General features: G+C 32.0%; 1 protein-coding gene and 1 pseudogene across 3 annotated transcripts in view; one reads left to right on the forward strand and one right to left on the reverse strand.

Annotated features, from left to right (window-relative positions):
* The window catches only part of LOC140443510 (limbic system-associated membrane protein), a 1,158,062-nt gene that overhangs the window by 487,813 nt on the left and 645,428 nt on the right, over positions 1–24,821 (forward strand). The window lies entirely within an intron of this gene.
* On the reverse strand, positions 7,923–9,871 carry LOC140442695 (uncharacterized; annotated as a pseudogene).

Below are 24,821 nucleotides of genomic sequence, written 5' to 3' on the forward strand. Positions count from 1 at the left end.
ATTACTAAGTTGCGTTCCTGGTAAAACTTAATTCTAAGATAGTTCATTCGATTACATGAAATCAACTTTAACTTAATAATATCCGCCAGAAAAAATTAGTTCGTCTTTAGACAAAGAGACAACCACATGCCATGATGAGAGTAAAATTTTCCTGTTGGTGATTCCATATTAAATTATAAGGCAGAAAAATTACCTCATAATTCATAATACTATCCCGACGTGGTAAATATTTTGGTCTTACATTTAGTTTACTCTCAATAAACACCATATTCTGATTTTACATGTATGTTATCTAAAAAACATAAAAAAACATAAGTATTTTAATCAAATAAAAGGAGGGAGCTCTCCTGATGTCACCCAATATGTAGCTTCTTCGAATTTATAATAAATTTTAAACTGTTTGTCGTTTGTCTCGTGTTGTGTAAATATATCAGTTGATGTTTATGACATTCACCATATTGTTGGATAGCCTAATTTTGACAAAATGCCCCTGAATATGTTCTAGGAGCGTAAGTACTCGGGCAAGATTTAATAAAAACTGTGCTAGATATTTACCTTTTATTTGATTAAAATTCATTTATTCAAGCATTCAACCTTATAACATTTTATTATAAGTATATACATTTAAAAGATACGAAGTGGGAGGGGACTTTTGGCTAGCGCTGTATAATAACAGAACATAGTACTTACACATGGCTATTAAGTTTAACTCCTAATGTAAATTTTCTTTGGTTTTTTATTTAAACATTCACAATAATATATTCTTTTAAATCAATCATTATTTGTGTCTCCTTTATGGGTTTTGAAAAATCCTGGTTCTGTTTAATATCTATTTTATAAACTGTTGAGCCAAAATGGAGAAGTATGTCAAAGTTCCTTTCATCCTTTAATTATTTGAATGATCCATTAAAACTTTATAATACACTTATCCTTAACACCTGCCATAAACTCATTATTAAGCTGCTATTTAAAACGTGGCAGTGGTGCTTTATTAATGGTATTTTTATTTTTTTATTATGTTTTTTACAAGCCAGTGTTATTTGCATTCTGGTTTTACATATCATTATTTGTTTAGCATACCTTGTATATAATTTTACGTGTTACACACACATATATATATATATATATATATATATATATATATATATATATATATATATATATATTTCTAAAGCTATTATTATCACTGCTTATAGGACGCATCTGAAGCCACACATAACTATTTACGAACCAAAATACTTAAATTCTAGTAATAAATATTTCGATAGCTGAACTACTGAATCTGTTTTTAAGTGGTTTGAGGTTTTTAATGAGGTTGTAATTAAAAATGATGTCAATTTTTAAGATAGTTTTAAATATAATCATAATACAAATAACACATAATTTGCTATGTTTGGTATTACATATTACGTTCCTAGATTTTTATGCAGTTCTGTCTAACCAATTTAAAATAGATGTAATTTAATATCCAATAAAGACCATGCTGAAAAATATAGACATACTCCTTCTTTGTTTTTTAATAAATAATTTTAAACTAATAGGAAACACTTGAAATTTAAATTGACTGGTTCAAGCTTTTTAAATATATGATAACGTTTATCAAATTATTAGTTGGTAAGTCATACTGTATTTCCACTGTCTTCATTTAAAATTAAAAGATCTTATCATGTAGGAACATGCCAATTTACGTTCTATGATACACAAGATAAAATGCTGGCGGAACAAGATGAACGTTCAATGTATAAGGTAATATTTATTTTAACCGATTTTATCATTATAGGTCTTCTATTATTTATATTAACTATGCCTGTAAATAGTACATCATTTTTCCTTTGCATTAACCACTGGGGGTTATTAGCAGATATATATATATATATATATATATATATATATATATATATATATATATATATATATAAATAAGGAAGGAGTAAACAATGTCTCAAGTTTCCTGCTGGATTTGTTTGGAGAAACGTATTTTGTTTCCAGCTAAATCTATAATTTAAGACCTACTTCAATATTTTACCTAGTATAGACCAATTGTTAAGTATTTTTACTGTTAAATATTTCCAGACTGTATCATTTGCTTTGCTTATGTCGAAGGCAATTCCAAGGCAATACAGTTTATTAACATTGAAATTTTCTTATACTCTTATATCTGGATATTTCTAATTCTGAAGTAAACGAAATTGTCTAATCTCGACCGATATTTTCTTATTGAATAACTTTTTTGACTCTAGATACCACATCTGTTTATTATCAATTACTTATCTTTTCAGTCTTTTACATATTGATTTGTATGGTTGATGGTCTGAGTTTGGTTTAGTTTGTTTTGGTATAGGTATTATAATTAAATGTTGTTATACTTTTGGAAATACGTTTTTCGATATGATTATATTATAAATTTTAAGCGGGTATTCTTTAGATTAGAAGGTTGGAGTTTTAAGAAACACGGGAGGGATATTATCAGGTCCAGGTGAAGAAATTTTACAATTCGGAGGTACATTTTCTAATGCATTTATAGTTATTGGTATATTAGATTGTTGATTTTATATAGCTTTCTTGAAGTTTGTGTCATTTTTATTTGTTAGATTATTTTGTTGGTAATTTGCTGTCATGATTCCATCAGGGTACTGGTGGGTAATATTTGTTTTCGACTTTAAATTCCAATGTATTTTTTGCTGCTTCTATAATTGATGCCGCAAACAACTTTTTTCTTAACATCTACATTTTAATTAAGGTTTTATTTTAGGTGTGGAATAGGTATCAGTTTGTTACGTATTATGATAAAATAGCGATCGCTGTCGTACAGATCAAGTAGTTTGCTTATCTAAGTAGGATCAAAATACAAATATTAATAATTGAGAACGATTTCCGAAGTAAAAATCGCAACGTCAAAAACAAAGTTATTTCAAACTTATATTCTGTCTTATTCTTAACGAAAAGAGCAATTTCTCATTTAATACATACAAGCAAACATAAGTATAATAGTTTCCTACTATATTTGCATAGGAATAAACCACAAGTTATTGTATTGAATATCACATTTTTACTTATATTTGATTTTCGATATCCACTCCGAAAATCGTTCTCAAAAAAGATTATTATAAAAATTGTGCGAAATGTAATATATATATAGTTTATAATTAACAACTGCTACACAATAATATAAGGATATACGTCGAAATAAAAAAATAAATATAAACAAAAGGACTCCATGACTTTATGCTTCCAAGACAAGCACATCGTTGTCAAGAGAATAGAACAACTAGACGTTTTTTAAAGAATAATAATATTAACAAAATTGGTACCGTATTTACGATACAAAATTAAAGCAAAGCCTTGGATAAATCAAAAAACAAATATACCAAAAAAACTGAAAGAGAGCATAGTGGGAAAAATAAAATCACAAAAAAAGATAAAATGCTATGAGCATATAAGTAGGAAAGAAAAAACCCTTTATGAGAAATAACTAAATGGGTACCAATAGTTATAGTCGAGACAAATACTCAAGGTAAGAAGAATACGGTAGGTAAAAGATTATTTTGTTAATATTGAGGTGCAAAATCTAGAAAATAAGGCAAAAGATATAGATGAGTTAAAGAAAATAGTGACAAAAGCAGAAACTTAAAAAATACTGTTAAATAACAAATTTTAAAAGAAAATAAAACTCGAAACTAGCTGAATAGCTACATTTGTTTGATGTTTTAAGTACATCTTTCACGTGATTTTAAGATTGACTGCAAACCTTCAAAAGAAAATTTGACAGGCGAAGAATTCATCCATTCATTCTATGGCGCTACAGCCCATTTGGACCCCTGTCCTCCCTAATCAATCCTCTCCATTCGTTGCGGTCAGTAGACATTCTCCTCGACGATAGACTGCCAAGGAGATTTCTAGCATCCTCATTCACATCATATTCCCATTGTTTTTTCTTCCAATAGGTCTTTTTCCCCACCTTCTTGTATTTAACAGTTTTGTTGGAAGCCTGTTTTCCTCCATTTTAAATACATGTCTTGCCCATTAAAGATGCTGTAGGTGGACATACTGAGATAAAGGTGGTTTTTTTATAAATTTTATATACTTCATAATTGTATTTGATTCGATACCTGTTCTCATTTATAGGGCCTAGTATTATTCGTCTCAGTACCTTTCTTTTAAAAATGTATATGCGGTTTACAAATTATTGAGTCAATACTTAAGTTTCACAACCATAGCTCACTCTCGGTCGAATAATGGTTTCGTAGACTCTTATCTTAGTTCTTTGATGTACGTCATGTGATTTAAATATCGGGCTTATAGTAATGAGCCTGATGCTGTTTTGGCTAGGATGATTCTTCTGTTAAGCTCTGCATCGTCAATGTTGTCCTTTGTGATGTGAACTATTAAATAGATTAGGCTATCTACTTTTTCTAAGTTGTCAATTGTCAAGTATGATCATGTTTCTCTTTGCGATCAACTTTGTACTAATATTTTAGTTTTTTTTTTTCATTTAGAGACAGACCTAATTGTTTGGCATGTGATTTAGGTTCCCTATACGTTTCTTACCTGTTGCTTTGATTTTGCATATGTATTTTATATCATCTGCATATAAGTACTGCCAGTTAGAGTGCTTTATTGATAAGTTGTTGTTTCTGCCTTCTGATGTTTTTGTTACTACGTATTCCAGTGCTAAATTAAATAATGTTGGTGTCAGATCATCAACCTGTTTTAATCCCTGTGCTATTTAAAATGGGTTAGATATCTCATTTTGTATCTGTATCTGTGCCGCTGTGTCCGACATCGTTATTAGAATAGGCCTTACTAATTTTAAGTGTATTTTAAATTTACTTAATATTTTGGATAAGTATGTTTATTAAGTTATGTGCCTGTTTAAAGTCGACGAAAATATTATAGACATCTATTTCATGTTCCTAGTCTTTGCGTAAGACCTGCTTAACCGCAAAGGCGCGTTCTTTCAGGCGCGAGTCAAGTTTTGTTGATCAACTTTATTTGATCAACAGTTGAATTCAACTTGAATAAGATTTTGTTCACATATTTCAATTACAACTGAATCAGCGGTTCAATGTAAAAATGACGTCAAATAAGTTGAGCGTGAATGGGTACAAAGTATTGCTGTTTTATTAAAAGAAGAACTAAAAAGAATTGCTAATAATATATACAAAAGTCATAAGAAACGTCGTTTTTGGGTAAGACAGTAGATTCTAAGAAGAAACAGATTGTTAGTATCAGAAACTTTCTTGAAAGTTTCGTTAGAGGATGAAGAAGGGTGTAAAAATTACTTTAGAATGTCTGAAGAAAAAATTGAGGAGCTGCTGACAAAAGTGCAGGGTGTCATAAAATAACAAGATACAGTGATCCGACAAGCAATCTCACCAAGATTAAAGCTGTAAATTACTTTAAGATATTTAGCTACGGGTGATTCGTTCACAACGCTTGCTTCCATATACTGAGTACCTGAAAATACCATTTTAAATTTTCTGGGAGAATTATGTACAGGAATATACGATTTATTACAAGATTTTATTAAACTGTTAACAACAACGGAGAAAGACTCATAAATATATGCCAACAATATGAGTTAAAGATTTTGAATGGTTTTTTCGCCCACAAGAACATACATAAATACACCTGGTATCAGCACACAAGAGGTCTAAAATCGATAATAGATTATTTCATAACAAGACAACAAACTAAGTTAAGAGTACAGGACGTAAAGGTGAATAGAGGAGCAGAGTGCGGCTCGGACCACTGCCTGATAATAGGAAAAATATATACACCATTCGTAGACAGGAACCACACAGACATCAACAAAGAACACAGAGAAAAAATAGAGAGAACTACGTACACCTTAGATAATCTAGATAACGAGAGCACACAGTTACTTTACTCCTGGAGACTAACACAAAAACTACAGGAATCACACAGATCAACGACGGATGAATACGAACATATAAAAAACTGCATGAAAGACGCAGCGCTAGAAGCCTTAGGGCCACAGGTACGAAGAGTAGATAAACCATATTGGTGGGATAAAGAAGTGGAAGAAAAGATAAAAAGAAAGAAGGAAGTATATCTACAGTTATTACAACAGGGAGACGAACATACAAAACAACAATATAAAAACTTGAATAAAGAAGTCAAACGAGAAGTGGTTAAAAAGAAAAATAGTACATGGGAACAAAAATGCCAATACCTAGACAACCATATAGGAGGGACAAAGAGCTCTGAAGCCTGGAGAACTATAAAAACGATGAGAACAACGACAAAAAACCAAGTCATAATAAATAGAATACCAGAGAACACATGGGTAGAGCATTTTGAGAACTTATTAACAGAGAGAAGAGAAAGGTTTAAACAGACAAATGAACAAGTGGAAGTAGAAGGAAGAATCGAAATATCAATAGAACAAGTGAATGAAGCAGTTAAGGGAATGAAATTAAAAAAATCTCCAGGCCCAGGCGGAATACATCCAGAGTTGATTAGGTATGGATCATCAAAACTGTTTGAGATGATCCGAAAATTATTCGAAAGATGCTTAAACGGAGAAGAAGTTCCAGAAGAATGGAGACAATCGTATATCTCTCCAATACACAAGAAAGGCACAAAGATGGATCCTAAAAACTATAGAGGGATCGCAGTGATTGCTACTATAGGCCGACTATACTCAAAAGTACTACGAAACCTGATAGAAAATGATATCAAAGACAAACAACCCGAAGAACAAGCGGGATTTAGGGCCGGACGCTCCACTATGGATAATATCTTCACATTAAAAATTGCAATGGAAAAACGAGTGCAGAGAAATAGAGAAACTCATATAGCTTTAATAGATTTGGAAAAAGCATATGACAGTGTACCGATCTCCCAACTATGGATAGAAATGGGTAACTTGAAAATAAACCCAATTCTTATTAACGCCACTCAAAAATATTACGAACAAAACTTTGCAAGAATTAAAATGGGACAAGAAATCACCTCTCCTTTTCAAACAACAAAAGGACTAAGACAAGGCTGCTGTCTGTCACCGACCTTATTTAAAATCTATTTGGACAGATCCTTAGTGAAATGGGTAAAAAAATGTAGAAACATGGGAATAACGGTGGAAGAAAACAAGCTATATACACTTTTCTTTGCGGATGACCAGGTAGTAATTGCCGAAGACAGCTACGATCTTAGCTATATGGTAAGAAAACTGCAAGAAGAATATGAGGTGGCAGGTCTAAACATGAATATGACAAAATGTGAATATCTCTCAGTGGGAACAGATGAAATATGTGACCTAGTCTTGGAAGACGACAAAATCAAAGGCGTGCAATCCTGCAAATATTTGGGGGTCATTTTCAACAAGAAGGGAAATAGCGCAGATGAAATCAGGGAAAGAATAAACAAGGGCAGAGCAGCGACCCGTGCCTTAAACTCTCTTCTCTGGCAAAAAACAATTCGACGAGAAACCAAAAAACACATTTACGGTAGTATAGTCCAAAGTATTACACTGTACGGTTCGGAAGTATGGGACGTCACCAAAGCTAATAGAAACAAACTTTTGACGACAGAAATGGATTATCTGAGACGAAGCTGCGGTAGATCGAAACTGGAGAGAGTTAGAAACGAACAAATAAGAAACGAAATGAAAATGGAGAGAAATATCAATGATGACATAGAAAGAAAACAATTAATCTGGTTCGGACATGTTAAAAGAATGCCAGAGTACAGATGGCCTAGGAGAGTACTGGAATGGATCCCTCCTGAAAGAAGAAAGAGAGGACGACCACGGAGAAGTTGGCGCAACGAGATTGATGAAGCAATGGCGGCAAGAGACTTGGAAGAGGCAACTGCATATGACAGAAAAAGATGGAAATTGGGGGCGGAGAAGCGGCGACAGCCGTAATAAATCCGTTATTATATTATATATATAAAAAATTGTTAACAAAAGTAGGTAATCTAAAATTTACCCTATTCTAAGTCTAAGCCACCTGTTAGAGCTGCAGTAAGTACATCAAATGACTCCTGAGAATTTTCTTTGCATTGTTGTTAGTTGCATTATTCATATGAAAATAAACACGAGAAATGTTCTGGGTACATGATGTTTAATAATGCTGGATATGGAGATTAATGATACTCAAGATGAAAACGGTGGTAATGAAATTGTCTGGTAATAAGATGTAGAAGGTGGACACACTGATGATGGACTTGTATGATATTCGTATTGTCTTACTAATAAGAGCTGCAATCGCTTTTGTCGTACTATAGTTTGAATTTGTTTCTGGCAGATGATAGCATCGTGAACAGGCATATGTCTTAACTGGACAGCAATATATTTGGCAAGTGTGTCAAGTTCAGCATCAACATTTCGTAAATTTTTTTGCACTACTTAATCAATTTTATCAATTGCTGCGCTTTTATTTGAAATATTTTCATTTTCTAATATTTTTCTTTTGCGATTTTAAGGAGCACGAAACATATTTGTTTTCTTTATTTGCTTTGTAGTAGGCGATTTGGCAGCTTTTGTGTTTTCTACATGAATCGCTTCTTTCTGGGTATTACCATTGCCAGTAGTAATAGATGCAGGAAACACATTTTCTGTTTGTGTTTCTCCTGTATTTTCGATGGTTTCGCTTTCAGCTTCATCATCTGTTGAATTCTAAAAAAAAAACAGAAATTTATTAAAATATTTCATATTAGTACAATGTTTATTAAATATGCAGCAAAACATGATAATATTTTTTTACAGGTACCACAAAATGAAGCACAATGGAAGACAATTCAAAGAGAATATTATTTGCGATGGAATTTTTTAAACTGTTGTGGCGCATTAGATGAAAATCCGAAATGAGTATTTTAATTACAAAGGCAGTTATAGCGTAATTTTGTTTGCGTGCTTTGACGAAAACTATTGCTTTCGCTATTTCGACGTAGGTACAAATGGACGGGCACAATATGCTGCTGTTTTTGCAAAATATTCGTTGAATACAGCACTAGGAGATGTTAGCAATCATCATCATCATCATCATTTGGCTCTACAGCTCTATGTGAGTCTTGGCCACGTTTACTATTTCCCTCCATTGTTCTCGGTCCTGAGCAGCTATTTCCCATTGCTGTATTCCCATTTTGCGTAGATCACTGGCTACTGCGTCCTTCCTTAGATGTTAGCAATAGGTTACATTTTTCAAAAGGAGGAGTATTTATACCTAATGAAGCTTTCCCCTTAGGACCCTATATTTTTAAACCCTTTGGAAGAAGTACTCATTTATCTAGATAGTACAATTTTGGTTTCTTAGTTCAGAGTATTTGAATGACATCTAGCGGTTTCAATCAATAAGGTGGACAAAATTGATAAAGCAATTTTGCATTACATAATTGGTTAAAAATGAGTTCGAGTAAAAAATATACACAAACAGGCTCTTTTAATACTGAATTAGGCGCATTATATTGGGTTCTTAGAGAACACAAAGTACCGAAGCGAATGGTCTAGCTAATTTGTACGTTAATTTGGGAAGTCGTAACTATTCAACATTAGCATCTACTGTGCATAATGAATATGTCGAATATTTTTCCGAACATGGATCTGTGCTCTGGCAACTGAATATGATACACGACGATATAAAAAATAAATAATAAAAAAGTTAATATAAAAAAATTTAAATAAAAAGTATACTAACGAAATTTAATAAGGTATTCCTTGTATTAGTAACACAATGTAAAAATATATTCTCTCTTTTATACCAAAACAACTTTGGCACATACAATTCATCTCTTGCCATGCCACTATGTATCGATTTGCATACTAATGAATGTTTTTTTTTGAACATTGTTTTATTATTTTAATTTTGTTTTTTAGATCAGCAATAGTAATACCAGGAATTTCCATTTCCTTGACGACGCAACCCAAAGTGTCTTCTCATGCATCTCTATTTCTGTATTTATCAGTTCGTTGGTCCCACAGACAATCGTTCTTCTCATACAACTCCAAAAATTTCATCATTATATTTTCAGGCCACTTAAGGCTCATTCTTTTTAACTACTTTATGAACACCTAATTATTTTAAAAACCAAACAAACGCTCGTTCACCCCCGTAGCTTTTACAAAATATACTGAACACAGTCAACAAATGATAACCGCCCAGTTCACATGTTTCAAGACAAGTTTCAACTTGAAAACAATTTGGTGTCTTGATGATGATACACCGTTCTACTTATAAGAAAGTTACTACTTGATCAACAAAGGTTTGAATGTGTTAAACTTTCTTAAACAAATAAAAAGTTTCAACTTTTAAAAACAGAGATTTTCACTACACTTTTTATTCAACTTTTGTTGGTCAACTAAATGAATTAAATCGTGAAAACGCGCCTTAAATATTTGGTCAATGGTTGATCTTCACTGCCTAAATCCTGCCTGATATTCTTCGATGATTTTATTTGCGAGGGGTTGTAATCTATGATTAAGTATACTGGTAAATATCTTATATCCACACACAGCAACGAAATTCCTCTATAGTTTTTACAGTTTTTTGTGCAGTTTGATTGCCCTTTTAACTTCTATCGTTGGCGGTGTTGTTAACCCATTAAGCGCCGTTGATGCGAAAACGCAACATTTTAAAAGGAATTTTTTTTATACAACTAAATATTTTGTTTTTAGAAAATTCTTTATATGTTTTAATTCCTAAAGGCTTGATGATATTGAAATATATTTTATAGAACAAATATAATTAATTGTTTATCTATTATAAATTAATTTCTTTAGCAGTTTTTTACATGATTCGTCATGACTATATAATCTTCTTGTAGAATTTTCACTTTGCTTATAATATAATGGTTTATATGATTTTTATAAAGCATAAACTACAGATTTAGCAATAACCATACAAAGAAATTAAATAATTTTATTAAGAAAAAGTTACATGATTCAAACTTATTGTTGCGTTTTCGCATCAACGGCGGAATGTGCTGTCTTTAGGTAATACCGCCTACACTACGTGACAAATCGAGTGTAACCGTATTTGACTAGTTCAGTCTTGTCTAGAGCGTTTTAGTATAAGCATATACAGCAATAATTGTGTTTCTCTGTATTGTTGCGGATAAAACATATATAATGAGTTCTGGCAAAAATAAGTGGAAAGATAATTATGATCGGAATAGACCTCTTACTATTCAAGAATTGGAAGCTGCTATTGAAGAAATTCAAAATGAGACCGAAATTGATGCTGTTATAATACCACCAGATGTCGATGAGCTTACTGATCAAGAGGAAATAAATGACGATTTATTGGAAGGTATTATACGGTATAATTATATAAGATACTGTTATGTAACTTTTATTTTTTTATTACTTACAGGCCATGATAAGCCTCAAGACAATGCTGGGACATTCGAATTGATGGCTGAGGACAACACAAATAAATTTGAAGATAATTATAATGAACCTTCTACAAGCCAGGCTACTTCAAAGAGGGCAAAATCTGTTCAATATAATCCAAACTGGAGCAAAAGGGACCCCGTATACAGTAATTTTCCGGAATCGCAGGAGCACATTCAAAAACAACGTATAAAGGACACGCTTTACGGTAAATCACCAGTTGAAGTATTTTATAATTTTTTTGACGAGGAATTATTAGACATGATTTTAAAATACACTTTAAAATATGCCAAGGACAACAATCGACATGATTTTTCAATGACAGTATCTGATTTAAAGAAATTTATTGCTATTTTGATCTTGTCAGGATATCACACGTTGCCACAAATGGAGATGTATTGGAGCAGAGATGAGGACAAGGGAGTACCATTAATTAAAAATTGCATGAGTCGAAATAAGTTTCGCAATATAAAAAAATATATACATGTATGTGATAATGCTCAACTTGACAAGCAAGATAAGTTTGCTAAATTGCGCCCATTATTTGACAAAATAAACAAAAGAAATCTGCAGTTTGGTGTATTTTCACAAAATTTATCAGTCGATGAGGAAATGGTTCCTTATTTTGGTAGACACTCCGCTAAAATGTTCATCAAAGGGAAGCCTGTTCGCTTCGGTTTTAAAATTTGGTGTCTTTGTTCTCAAGATGGATATTTGTTTCAGTTTAGTCCATACGCTGGAGCACGAGAACATAAAAGTGATATGGGACTGGGAGCAGATGTTGTTATAGATCTATTAAAAGTTCTTGAATTTCCTTCTCAACACAGAATATTTTTTGACATTTTTTTTTTCGTCTTTTAAACTATTTCAATATCTTACTGAAAATAATATATACGCCACAGGAACTGTGCGGGAAAACAGAATCCAAAAGTGTCCTTTAGATAGCTCAAATGATTTAAAAAAAGGGGGCAGAGGTGCTTTCGATTTTAGATATGATTTAAAATCCAAAATTTGTATAGTTAAATGGAATGATAATTCAATCGTTATTATGATGTCAAATAATATACCAATAAATTCAATTCAGCAAGTAAAATGGTATGATAGAAAACAACGAAAAGAAGTAAGTGTAGACCAGCCATTTCTAATAAAAGAATACAACAAAAATATGGGGGGAGTTGATTTACACGATAACGGCATAGCCAATTATCGTATAAGAGTAAGAGGAAAGAAATGGTGGTGGCCTCTTTTTATAAATACTATAGACAGTACAATCGTTAATGCATGGAAAATTTATAAATTGGCAAATGACTCTACAATATCGCAATTAGAGTTTCGTTCTTATATTGTTATGGCGCTAATAAAATCAGAAGAAAGTAATTCATTATCAGCCAGCGACTATGAGGGTACATCAGCTCCTAAATACAAAGGACGAGGAAGGCCAACAAATTTAGAAATACCGAAAGAAATGAGAACTGACAAAGTGAACCACATCGTAATACGCCACCCTGAAAAGTCAAGAAAAAGATGCAGACACTGTAAAAGCCAAACTATATATATATATATATATATATATATATATATATATATATATATATATATATATATATATATATATTATTGTGATATTTAAAGTCTTGGTGCGCCAAGCAATAATTAGCTAATTAATTTGTTTTAATAATTAATATTATTTAAATGATATGATTATGACTCTATCACAATTTTTAATTCTTTTATCTCAGGGTTCAATTCGTGCTTCTATATCTATGCTATTACAAGTGAAAGGTAAGGTCCAGAGAATACCGGAACAATAAAAAACACATATGATCTAACACTATATATTGAAATAAATAATAATGAAATAATTCACACTCAAAAGTTTTCAATAAACAAATCTCATATAAGGATTCTCAAAATTTTGTTCTCCGTACGTGTACAATCAAAAATTAATGGTACAAACAATATTAATTGAAATCTCAAAATCCCAAACTATTCTAACTCTCCTAATCCAAATATTTATATCCTTTCTAAATTACGTGTAAAAATTGTGTTATCAATAAAAGAAAAAAAAACTGCAGAAAACAAAATTATCTCTCTCTGATGATGAGTGGTCCAAATCCTTGTTCCTTGTAGATTATATTATCTCCTCTCAACCGCTCCCTATGTAATAAGCAATCTTACATCAGATTGTTGCAAGTATATCGTCCTTAATGATCTCCTTCAAAAGCACAAATCATTCAAATTATGATAGCCTTTCTCCTCTCGATAAACTGAATCTCTCGTTGGCCCGAGTGAAAAATTGACTCTTGGAATATCTTCTCTTTACGATAAACTGAATCTCTCGTTGGCCTGAACAGTGACTCTTGGAATATAAGTAGAGAAATATGACTTACAATATTTTGTTGTTTCAGCTTCTGTCAGATACACTAACTCCACAAAAACTCACTAACATTCAACACTACTGCTTGCTACATTTCGGGAACCGACAGAGAACAAACACTGTTCTTTCTTGAAAACTTGGAAACCAACTGCCTATCTTTTCTCTCTCCTCAATCTAGCTAAACTTTCCTTATCCCACCTTTTTCAATCTCCGCCAATCAAAACTCGTCACAATTCCCCATTTTTTCATTTCGATAACAAACAAATTTTTACCTATAATTATAAAATTTCCTAAAACTTATTTACAAATATTATTTTCTATAATTCTTAAAACTAACAAAAACCTCTTTCTAAAATATCTTCTATTGTCTTTAATTACTGCACTAATGTATTTGTAAAAACCCGTTTCAATTTGTCTTTCACTTAAACTTATGCGGGTCACTTAAGTATAACAAAGAAATGATTGATGTAAAGCTTACATTTTGTTTGGTACAGGTAATTCAAGGATTTAATAACTTTCCTTCTCCGAAATGTTTGGTGGATATTATCCTAAATTATTTTAATTTTTTGTTGAACTTTGAAATATTTTAAACAAACCAATATTTTCTTGATTTTACATATCATAACAAATCCCCGCCATTTGATCTGCCGAAAACTCTTTGTTAAATTTTAAAATGACAAAAGTTTTCCAGGATCAAATCATTTCACTATGTTATTAAAATCTACTTATGATACTGATAAATGTCGTGAATGTTAAAATACCCCGTATATTGCCTGTCTTTATACGGGATTGGATATATTTTCGTTTTAAATTTTTCCAAGTATTTTCCCTTCAAAGAAAGTTCATAATTTTTAGCCACTCGGTTTACTTTATTAACAAGATCTCCATGGTTTCTTAAAATCTTCTCTATGTTTTCTCCACAATTTATTTTTCTTTCATCCTCCTTTTGTTCATATGTGTTCACTGTCCATAATACTTCTTCACACAATTCTGGATTCTCGTCCATTAGTGCCATTTTTTCTTCTGTTTTCCTTTTATCCTCTAATTCCCTTTGGTATTCCGAGCACCATGTTTCTATTCCTTTCATTTCTCTGATGATACTTTCTTTTTCTTCCTGCTTCCATTCTGTTTTATCGTCGGTTGCCGACAATTCTTCTGTACCTTCTATTTCCTGTTTTTCTCTGGTCTCCATCTTATTTTCCTGCTTTCTTTTCGAACTCTTCTTCTTTTTCTTCCTTCTCTTTTTCTCTTCTGTTAGATCTTGTTCTTGTACTTTCGGTTTATTCTCTACAGTCATATCGATTTCTTTGTGTTTTTCCTGTGCATTGATCCTTCCAGAATTTGTTTTCCTATCTGTTTGCTTTTCTTCTCCTGTGTTGTCTGGTTCTGCTCTGATTTCCATTTTATTTTCCGCAAAATTTATGGTGATATCTTCTTTCCTCAATTCATCAATTCCCGCTATCATATCATGATTTAAATCTTCAATCACCACACATTTCATAATATGGAATTTGTTTCCCACTCTTATCTGTACTCCCAAACCTTCGTTTACTGTCGTCAAATTTTTATTGTTTGCACCCACTAAATCAACCCTAGGAATCTTATACACAAATCTGTCCAAATTTAATTCTTTTACTAGTTTTTTATTGATTAGCGATATCTCCGAGCCAGAATCAATCACAATTTTAATTGCTTTATGTTTTATAAATGCATCTAAAAATATTAGATTAGGATTAGAAATTTGTCTGTCGTTTCCTATTGCTACATGATTCATCTCCCTTCTATTTTGTTGTTGGAAGCTCTGGTTATTTCTATCGTCCCTTTGTTCGTTAGTATTCCTATTCGGAGGATTTTGTGCATCTCTATTCCTGTTGTGATTTTCATATGTTCTCTGTTGTGTGTCATTCCTGTTATCGTAATTTTGTTGTCTATTGTAATTATTGTAATTTCTCGGCCTATATTCGTTTGTTGATCTGGGATGTCGGTTTCTCTGGTCATAATTTGATGAATACCTTCTTTCCGCTCCATTATATTGGTCATGTTGTCTTCTATTTCTCATTTCTTTTCTTTTCGCTTCTTTTAATTGAAGGAATTGGCACAAACTATCAATATCTTGATAGTTTCTCAAAATCACGTGATCTTCCAACGTTTCCTCAAAATGTCTGCTGATCATTTCTACCAGCTGTTCGGTAGAATATTTGTATTCTAGATATTTTGAATTGTTATATATCTGCAAAGCATATCTTTCTTCAGATATTCCCATTTTTTCGTGATATTTTCCATTCTGTAGCTCTTGGTTGATTTCTCTCTGTTTATTTTTTCCCCAGAAATAGTTGAGAAATTTATTTTCAAAATCTGTCCAATTTTCAAACTCATCTTCCTTGCTTTCATACCATAACGCTGCTCCTTCTTTCAAATGGCTTCTAATTGTTTCTTTGCAATCGTCAAAATATCTAATATGTTGTAATTTGGTTTTCAAATTTTTGACAAACGGTACTGGGTGTGTTTTCCGAATATCCCCGCCAAATTGTATTTTCGCCTCGCTTGTTCCATGGATGATAACTTCTTTTCTCTCTACCCCTCTTAGTTCAATTTCTGCCATTTGTTTTTCATTTTGCTTTAATCTTCTTTCTACTTCCTTCCTGTCTTCTTGTAGCGCCATTTCAAATTTTTCTTCTAACTGTTCTAATTCCTTTTTCTGGCCAATCTTGATTTCCTTTATCTTATTTTCTACTTTCTTTTCTTGTTCTCCCATTTTCTTTTTAATTTCATTAATCTCTTCTATTTGTTGTATCAGTTCTTTCTTTATCCCCTCAACACATCCTTTAATTTCCTGTTCATAGTTTTCCAAACGCTGCTCTATATTGCTCATTGTTTGTTTTGTTTCTTGTTGATTTCTATCCATTTTTAGTGATGTTTCATTCATTGTTTGTTTTGTTTCCCTTTGATTCTCTTGTATTTGTTGTGTCTGTAATTGCATTAGTTGTAATATTTTCTCTATTCCTGATAATTCTTTTTTCTCCTCAACTATTGTAACATTTCCTTCATTATCCGATCCTTCTTCAACAATTGTTTCCTCTTCTCTGTTATCCTCCTTCCTTTCTTGCATTTTGCTTTGACTCCTTGTGGTCGACATGTTGTTTCTTTTCGTTACTGTTTTTGTCCCCGCCAAATGTGAAATTTTACAACACTCTATATGTTTCAGAACACGACAATATTTCTCCCCAAATGTATTAAATTTTCACGACAAATATCAAATATGCAATCAGTAAAATTCAAATAATTCAAAATAAATATCAAATGTACGATTGGTAAAGAAAATAAAATCAAATAATTCAATAGCAGTAAATATCCACTAACTACGATCAATCAATAAATCAAATTTATATTCCCTGGAAAAATTGTCAAAATACTTTCAAATTCAAATTCCCTCAATGTTATATGTTTTTATCTTTGGATCACCTGTACTTATTCCAGATCTCTTTCCCTTCCTTCAAATGTAAAGCTGCGATATTTTCAAGCCCCACGTTTTGGAAGCCAGTTATTGTGATATTTAAAGTCTTGGTGCGCCAAGCAATAATTAGCTAATTAATTTGTTTTAATAATTAATATTATTTAAATGATATGATTATGACTCTATCACAATTTTTAATTCTTTTATCTCAGGGTTCAATTCGTGCTTCTATATCTATGCTATTACAAGTGAAAGGTAAGGTCCAGAGAATACCGGAACAATAAAAAACACATATGATCTAACACTATATATTGAAATAAATAATAATGAAATAATTCACACTCAAAAGTTTTCAATAAACAAATCTCATATAAGGATTCTCAAAATTTTGTTCTCCGTACGTGTACAATCAAAAATTAATGGTACAAACAATATTAATTGAAATCTCAAAATCCCAAACTATTCTAACTCTCCTAATCCAAATATTTATATCCTTTCTAAATTACGTGTAAAAATTGTGTTATCAATAAAAGAAAAAAAAAACTGCAGAAAACAAAATTATCTCTCTCTGATGATGAGTGGTCCAAATCCTTGTTCCTTGTAGATTATATTATCTCCTCTCAACCGCTCCCTATGTAATCAGCAATCTTACATCAGATTGTTGCAAGTATATCGTCCTTAATGATCTCCTTCAAAAGCACAAATCATTCAAATTATGATAGCCTTTCTCCTCTCGATAAACTGAATCTCTCGTTGGCCCGAGTGAAAAATTGACTCTTGGAATATCTTCTCTTTACGATAAACTGAATCTCTCGTTGGCCTGAACAGTGACTCTTGGAATATAAGTAGAGAAATATGACTTACAATATTTTGTTGTTTCAGCTTCTGTCAGATACACTAACTCCACAAAAACTCACTAACATTCAACACTACTGCTTGCTACATTTCGGGAACCGACAGAGAACAAACACTGTTCTTTCTTGAAAACTTGGAAACCAACTGCCTATCTTTTCTCTCTCCTCAATCTAGCTAAACTTTCCTTATCCCACCTTTTTCAATCTCCGCCAATCAAAACTCGTCACAATTCCCCATTTTTTCATTTCGATAACAAACAAATTTTTACCTATAATTATAAAATTTCCTAAAACTTATTTACAAATATTATTTTCTATAATTCTTAAAACTAACAAAAACCTCTTTCTAAAATATCTTCTATTGTCTTTAATTACTGCACTAATGTATTTGTAAAAACCCGTTTCAATTTGTCTTTCACTTAAACTTATGCGGGTCACTTAAGTATAACAAAGAAATGATTGATGTAAAGCTTACATTTTGTTTGGTACAGGTAATTCAAGGATTTAATAACTTTCCTTCTCCGAAATGTTTGTTGGATATTATCCTAAATTATTTTAATTTTTTGTTGAACTTTGAAATATTTTAAACAAACCAATATTTTCTTGATTTTACATATCATAACAATATATATATATATATATATATATATATATATATATATATATATATATATATATATATATATATATATATATATATATATGTGTGTGTCAGAAGTGCAATGTACATTTACACTCTACATGTTTTGACAGCTTCCATAAATTGTAATTGTAATTGTAATCGCCATTAGTTTGCCAGATATCTTCTGTATTCAGGTGATGGGCTTTATATCTCCCAGCCAAATATAAAAGGCCTATAAGAGCGCGAATTTCAGATGGGTTTGTAAGCTTTGCATCCCTCTCCGTAGAGAAATTGCTTGCTATACTTTCAATGTATTTATTAGTGGATTCTACAATTATGTAAATCATGTCCTCATCAATGAAATAACTCCATATTTCATAAATGTCTTTCAAATTTTTCGTAAATCTATTAGGCACAGGTGATTCTTTTACTAAATTAGGCATGCTCATACGTACCTTTTCGTTTTTTCTTTGATGCTTTCTCCACACTGTACCATCCTTTCCCCCAAAAACGCTTTCTTCTTGTACATTATTCAGTAAAACTTCTCCTATTTCCTCTAAATCCTGTTCTTGTTAGCTTTCCGAATCTTCCGACCTCTCATCAATAACTTCCGGATTTACTTCATTCTCGTCATCGTCGTCGTCATATTCTATATCAAGCGGTTCTTCTTCCATGAGGGCTTGAAGTCTCCTTTGTTCCTTCTCATAGTCCATTCTAAAAATAAAGCCAAATAAGTTATATATAAAAGTTTGCTGTAGCTTAAAATTTAAAAAAAATAATATTTGATTCTCAATAATAGAACTAAGAAAATTATGAAATATCGTAATAGTAATTTGCTGCAAAATAATTTAAAATTTGATGACTAATTACATAGTAAAAGAAAGAGAGGTATTTTCAAAAGGTTACTAAACAATAATACAAAAGTATAATAGTATATTATTTAAAAAAACTAGCGTTTATACATACCTTAAGGTGATAAGAAACACAATAAAACGATTTATAAAAACTTTTTAGCTGACTAGCCGCGCGCGGAAATTATGACCTTTGCGCTGTAACTCCTAATCAACAAACGTACCGCTACTCTGATTTAGTACTGAGGCTCCTTGTATCGAATGAGTAAGCTACTGAAGGCCGTGGTTGCCAAATGTATTTTTTTTTTTCGAAATATTAGCAATTTTTAATACGTGCGGTCTTTTTGACCATCTAGCGACTAGTTAAGGGTTAAATTAGTAGCATAGAGTTGGCAAAATGCTGCATTTGAAGGATAATTTTATTAATCAATAATTGAGCCTAGCGATCACGAGTTTCTTTATCTAAAAAGCAACATACCAGAATATATGGCGCGCGTTAACCACTTTGAGACAAATGTTATACCATTACAATATAAGAAAATTATCTTTAACAAAGACAGACAATTCGTTGGAAAATCTAGTTGACTAGATTGTTGACTATCCCTTTAGCCATCCTGAAAAACGTCTTTAATTTTTAATCGGGTGGTCAGGGGTATAAATAGGAGGGTAATGAGCTAGATCTATACAGAAAATGGTCCTTTAAATGACCTGTAATTTTTGTGTAACTGATGTGACATTCAGCTCATACGGTAAGTCACTTTATTTGAATGATTTAGATCGCCTTATGTGAAACTGCAAACCGGATTGCCAGAAATGATTTTCTTTTGAATACTTCAACTATTTTCCTAAACTATTTATAAATTTGTTACTCAGTTATTACAAGACAGTTTCATTTATGAATACCTAGTTCGTTTGCAAGGTTAATTATACATTGAAATAAAGCACCGTCCAAAATATAAATAAAAGTATAAATAGATCGAACCGAGAGTTTAATTTATCCTAACAATAATTTAGTTTAACTTAAATTTTAAATTGATAAAAATATTTTGCTATATAAATATCTCCATGATGTTCCTTTTTTAATAATTTATAAACAAATAAATTATATTTGTGGCACAGCACTCACAGCAGCATAACTCTGTAAATTTTATTATTCAAAAATATAATATTATTGTTTTAATCTCGTTTTCAATTAGATCAACTTACTTGAAATACCAGCGTGTTTCTTATATTACCCTGAGAATTCATAAATTCTGAGATGCTTTAAATTATTTATCCTGCTACAGAGAAAGTTATAGCATACAATTTTAAAATAAACTAAAATAGCGTCTGAAATGTCTCAAGTTTTATGAAAATTTCTCTTAGCTACAATTTCTCTTCAGCAGCTTCCATTCCGGATGATTACCTTATAACAATAAAGTCACAATAATCGGAACTGATCTGCTTGGATATGATACTAGTTTGTTCAAGACAAATAGTTTACTTGTCGATGAATAATCCTTTGACTACATCTCTCCATTATACGTTAACTTTGTAGAATATTCAAACTTCAAATGAATTTGGGCGTTTCCACTCATTACCTCTACGCTCAGAAATGTATGCACCACTGAACCACTTATAATATACCACTGCAGTATGAGTATTTGGAAAGAAGGCGAGATTTGTAGCAAAGACTACCGGTTCAAAACATCGTTGTCGATTAGACAGACTCACATTTTCAAAAAAGAAATACGAGAGTCATTTAATAGGTTTTAACAACATTTTGTAATTTATTAGTATTTCATATAAGTATCTCTAAGTATAATATTCCAACTTTTGGTATATAATAATAATAACATAATTGGTAATATTTATATTATGTAGTGTCGAATAACGTTCTAGTATTAAAATTAGTTTTACATTTGAAAAAATTAAAAACAATATTGCATAAAAATTAAGCCAAGTATAAAAGAATACTAGAATAATGTATTTTTTAAAAGTTTTTTTTTAAATATTTTCACTAGTTCGTTGTACATGGTTTTTGATATTGTTTACTTCGCTTTTAGGCCAACTTAATTGTTAGCTTCATTTACTTCGCTTATAAGTTCTTGTAGTTCTGCAAGATTGTTAGCGATCAGAACGATGTCTTCTGCAAATTTTAGATGACTTAGATATTCTTCATAGTTCTCGAAGCGTAGAAATATGATCCAGGGTACAGAAGCCAGCTTGCTCTCTTGGCTATGCAGCATCGAATGCATTTGTTAATATGTTGTTGATGGTCCTTGTGAATATTTTGTATACGATTAGTAGTAGACTTTAGTTTTTAATGTCCTTTTTGCTACCTTTTTTATAAATGAGAACTATTTGCTATATTTTAATGGTCTGACATACATCTTGACTTAGACAGTTTCTAAATATACCTGCTGAGATTTTGCAGTGTTTTTGATAGCGTGTTTATGTAGTTTTCCTGTTAGTGCCATCTATTCTAGCTGGTTTAACGCTTTTTGTTTTTGTAATTATTGTCGATTCTATTTCCTCCGGAAGGACTTCGAGAACATCCTCTTGGTTAGTAGTCGACTTTTCAAGTGTTGTAGGGTGTTGTATAGTTCGCTGTAGAATATAGTCACGAGTTTTATTATTTTATTTCGGTCTCTAATTTTGGTGTTTTCATTTGTTAGTGCCATGACCTATTTCGAATGATTACTGCTTTTTTTGTGTTATTTTACCTTTTCCTATTTTTGCATGCATTTTTAACAGTTCTTCATTGTATTTGCTTTTTTAGATTGTACATTATTCCTTAATATTTTTCTTCATTGTATTAAACAGTTCTGTGTATAATATTGTTTGTCTTAGCATTATTCTTTTGTCGTTTGTCTTATTAGATAGTTTTCAATGTTCATTTTGTTGTTAAGGGATTCCGATTTCTATAGCATTATCAAAGATGATTTTCATTGTTTAAGAGCTGGCGATTTGATCATAAAAATCTTTTATTGATTGTCCTTTGGTAGTGATCTGAGTTTTCTTCTAGGTTGTTGATATTTCTAGTAGTTAGTGTTGTAGCTTAGCTCTCTTGCTCTAATTATAGCTTTCTTAATGCAAATCACAGACCGGTCGTAGACAAATATTTGGTTTACGACGCAACTATACTTTCTGAATCCACATTGATATTCTCCTACTATTTAATCCCTATTTTAATACAATCTGTTTTTTGTGGTAATCGATAATAATTTTGCCGATCATGGAGTCTGGCATTTTTGCTCATACCCCATACATACCTCATGCATAATTCTTAGGTTTAGTGATTTGGAGTATATCCCGCATCCTGAGTCTTTCTTCTAATTTGGAACCATCGGCATTTGCTACAATGGACTCCCTATACTGTCTTGTTTCGATTTTATAGTGTTTGTCGAGAATAAACGTGATTGATTCAATTGATTAAGTCGCAGTCTGCTTGTAGCATGGGTACTGCATCCAGCTCTTACTGCAGAAACCAGTTCTTAATTATTTAATTCCTACATCAAGGTTTCCACCTGCTAAGCGCAGTCGCATCATTGTCACCAGTAACATATCTTTGACATATATGTCTAGAGAGGTGATTTCAATGAGCAACTGCATTGCAGCAAATAGTGTTGTTTTTATGGCACCTATTATATTTAGGCAATCCATTCACTAAATATGGTTTAGTTTGTTGATCACCGTTGCCTGTAGCACTTTTAATACCCAAGTAATAGCTCCGTAAGTCAGCATTGATCTAAAGACATTATCCAGGCGATCCTCATGGGCAAAATATCTTAGGTGTGTCCGAGTGTTCATCGACACTGCTAATAGTCAAAAAATGTTCTTTTCGCTTTACCATCTAAGTAAGAGTTTCATGTTAACTTTCTGTCAAGGGTAATACCAAGATATTTTACCTCGTCAGAAAAATTTGGACTAAAGTTTAGAATCCTTTGTTGTATTAATCCTGTTATTTCTCTGTTTCTCGTGATGGCGACCATCTCTGTCGTCTTGGGATTTACAGATAGTAAGTGTTCCTTGCACCATGTTTCTATTAGTCGAAGAGCAACTTTTAATCGCTTTCAAGGACAGCAACGCTTTGAAGGACAGCAAATTCGTCAAAAGCTATAGTGTAGAACATGTTGCTGCTGAGTTGGTCAACCAGGGTGTCTAGAATTATCTTCCAGAGAGGTGGTGATAGCACACCTCCCCGTGGACACACACTCGTAATCATGCCGCTAACAGAAATGTCTTCTTCATTAATGCTTATTGCTCTATTAGAGAGCACACTCAATATTCATTCACTAAAGGGGAAAATTCCTGACATTGAGCTGTTGAGTGACGGTTCTGAATGTGGTTTTGTTAAGCTCTCCCTCAATTTGTATAAATATACCTAGGTTGAATTCTTTATTATCCAGCGATCTTTCAATTATTTTCACTAATTGATACAGTGCAGAATCGGTAGATCTTCCCAACGCATATGGATGCTGATTTGGGTAAAGTAATTTATAAACCAAAACTCCATCCCTTATGTACCTCTCGCATAGCCTTTTTATCGTTTTCAATAGAAGCGATATTAAGCTAATTGGTCAAAAAGCCTTTAGTAGAGTGCAGTTTATCCTACCTGGGTTTGGTATAAGGACCACACGTACTACTCTACACTTCTTAAAAATATATCTCAAAACCAAGAAGGGCCCAAACATTCCCACAAGGTGCAGCTGTAGTAAATTCAGTTCTGACTGTAGTAAAACTGGATATACGCCGTCAGGTCCTAGTGACTTGGAAGGAGAGAATGACGATATGGCCCATCTTACCTTTTCCTCACTCATCATTGTTTTGGCAAGATGCCAGTCATTCAGTGGGGTATGATTGTTTCTTTCATCCAGTTCGGCTCTAAAAGCAGAGAAATGTGTTTTCATCAGGATCTCAGCAATTTCGCTCAGGTTGAAAGTTTTGCTTCTAGCAAAGATAGAAATGTAAAAGCTGTTTCAGTCTGAGTAATTTATCGTTTTAAAATTAACACTTGCAATATATATGAACAGCATATGGACAAAGCCATACTACTAGAACTACAAAAAGTGATCAAACAAATTTCCTTTTCTAAATTAATTCTAGATGACACAAATTATTATAGTGCATCCTGGGGCTCTAAAATAACTAACAAACATTTAAAAACCCTATAAGAAATAACTAACAACCTCAAACTAGTGTTAATAAATACAGAGATGCCTACCCGTTTGAAGGCTACAACGGCATGTTTTCATCTATAAATGTATCCCTCAGCGATTTAACTTTATCACCACTTCTTTACTGGAGCACAGTTTCATAATTATA

This window comes from Diabrotica undecimpunctata, chromosome 6, assembly GCF_040954645.1.
Source record: "Diabrotica undecimpunctata isolate CICGRU chromosome 6, icDiaUnde3, whole genome shotgun sequence".
Taxonomy (NCBI): domain Eukaryota; kingdom Metazoa; phylum Arthropoda; class Insecta; order Coleoptera; family Chrysomelidae; genus Diabrotica; species Diabrotica undecimpunctata.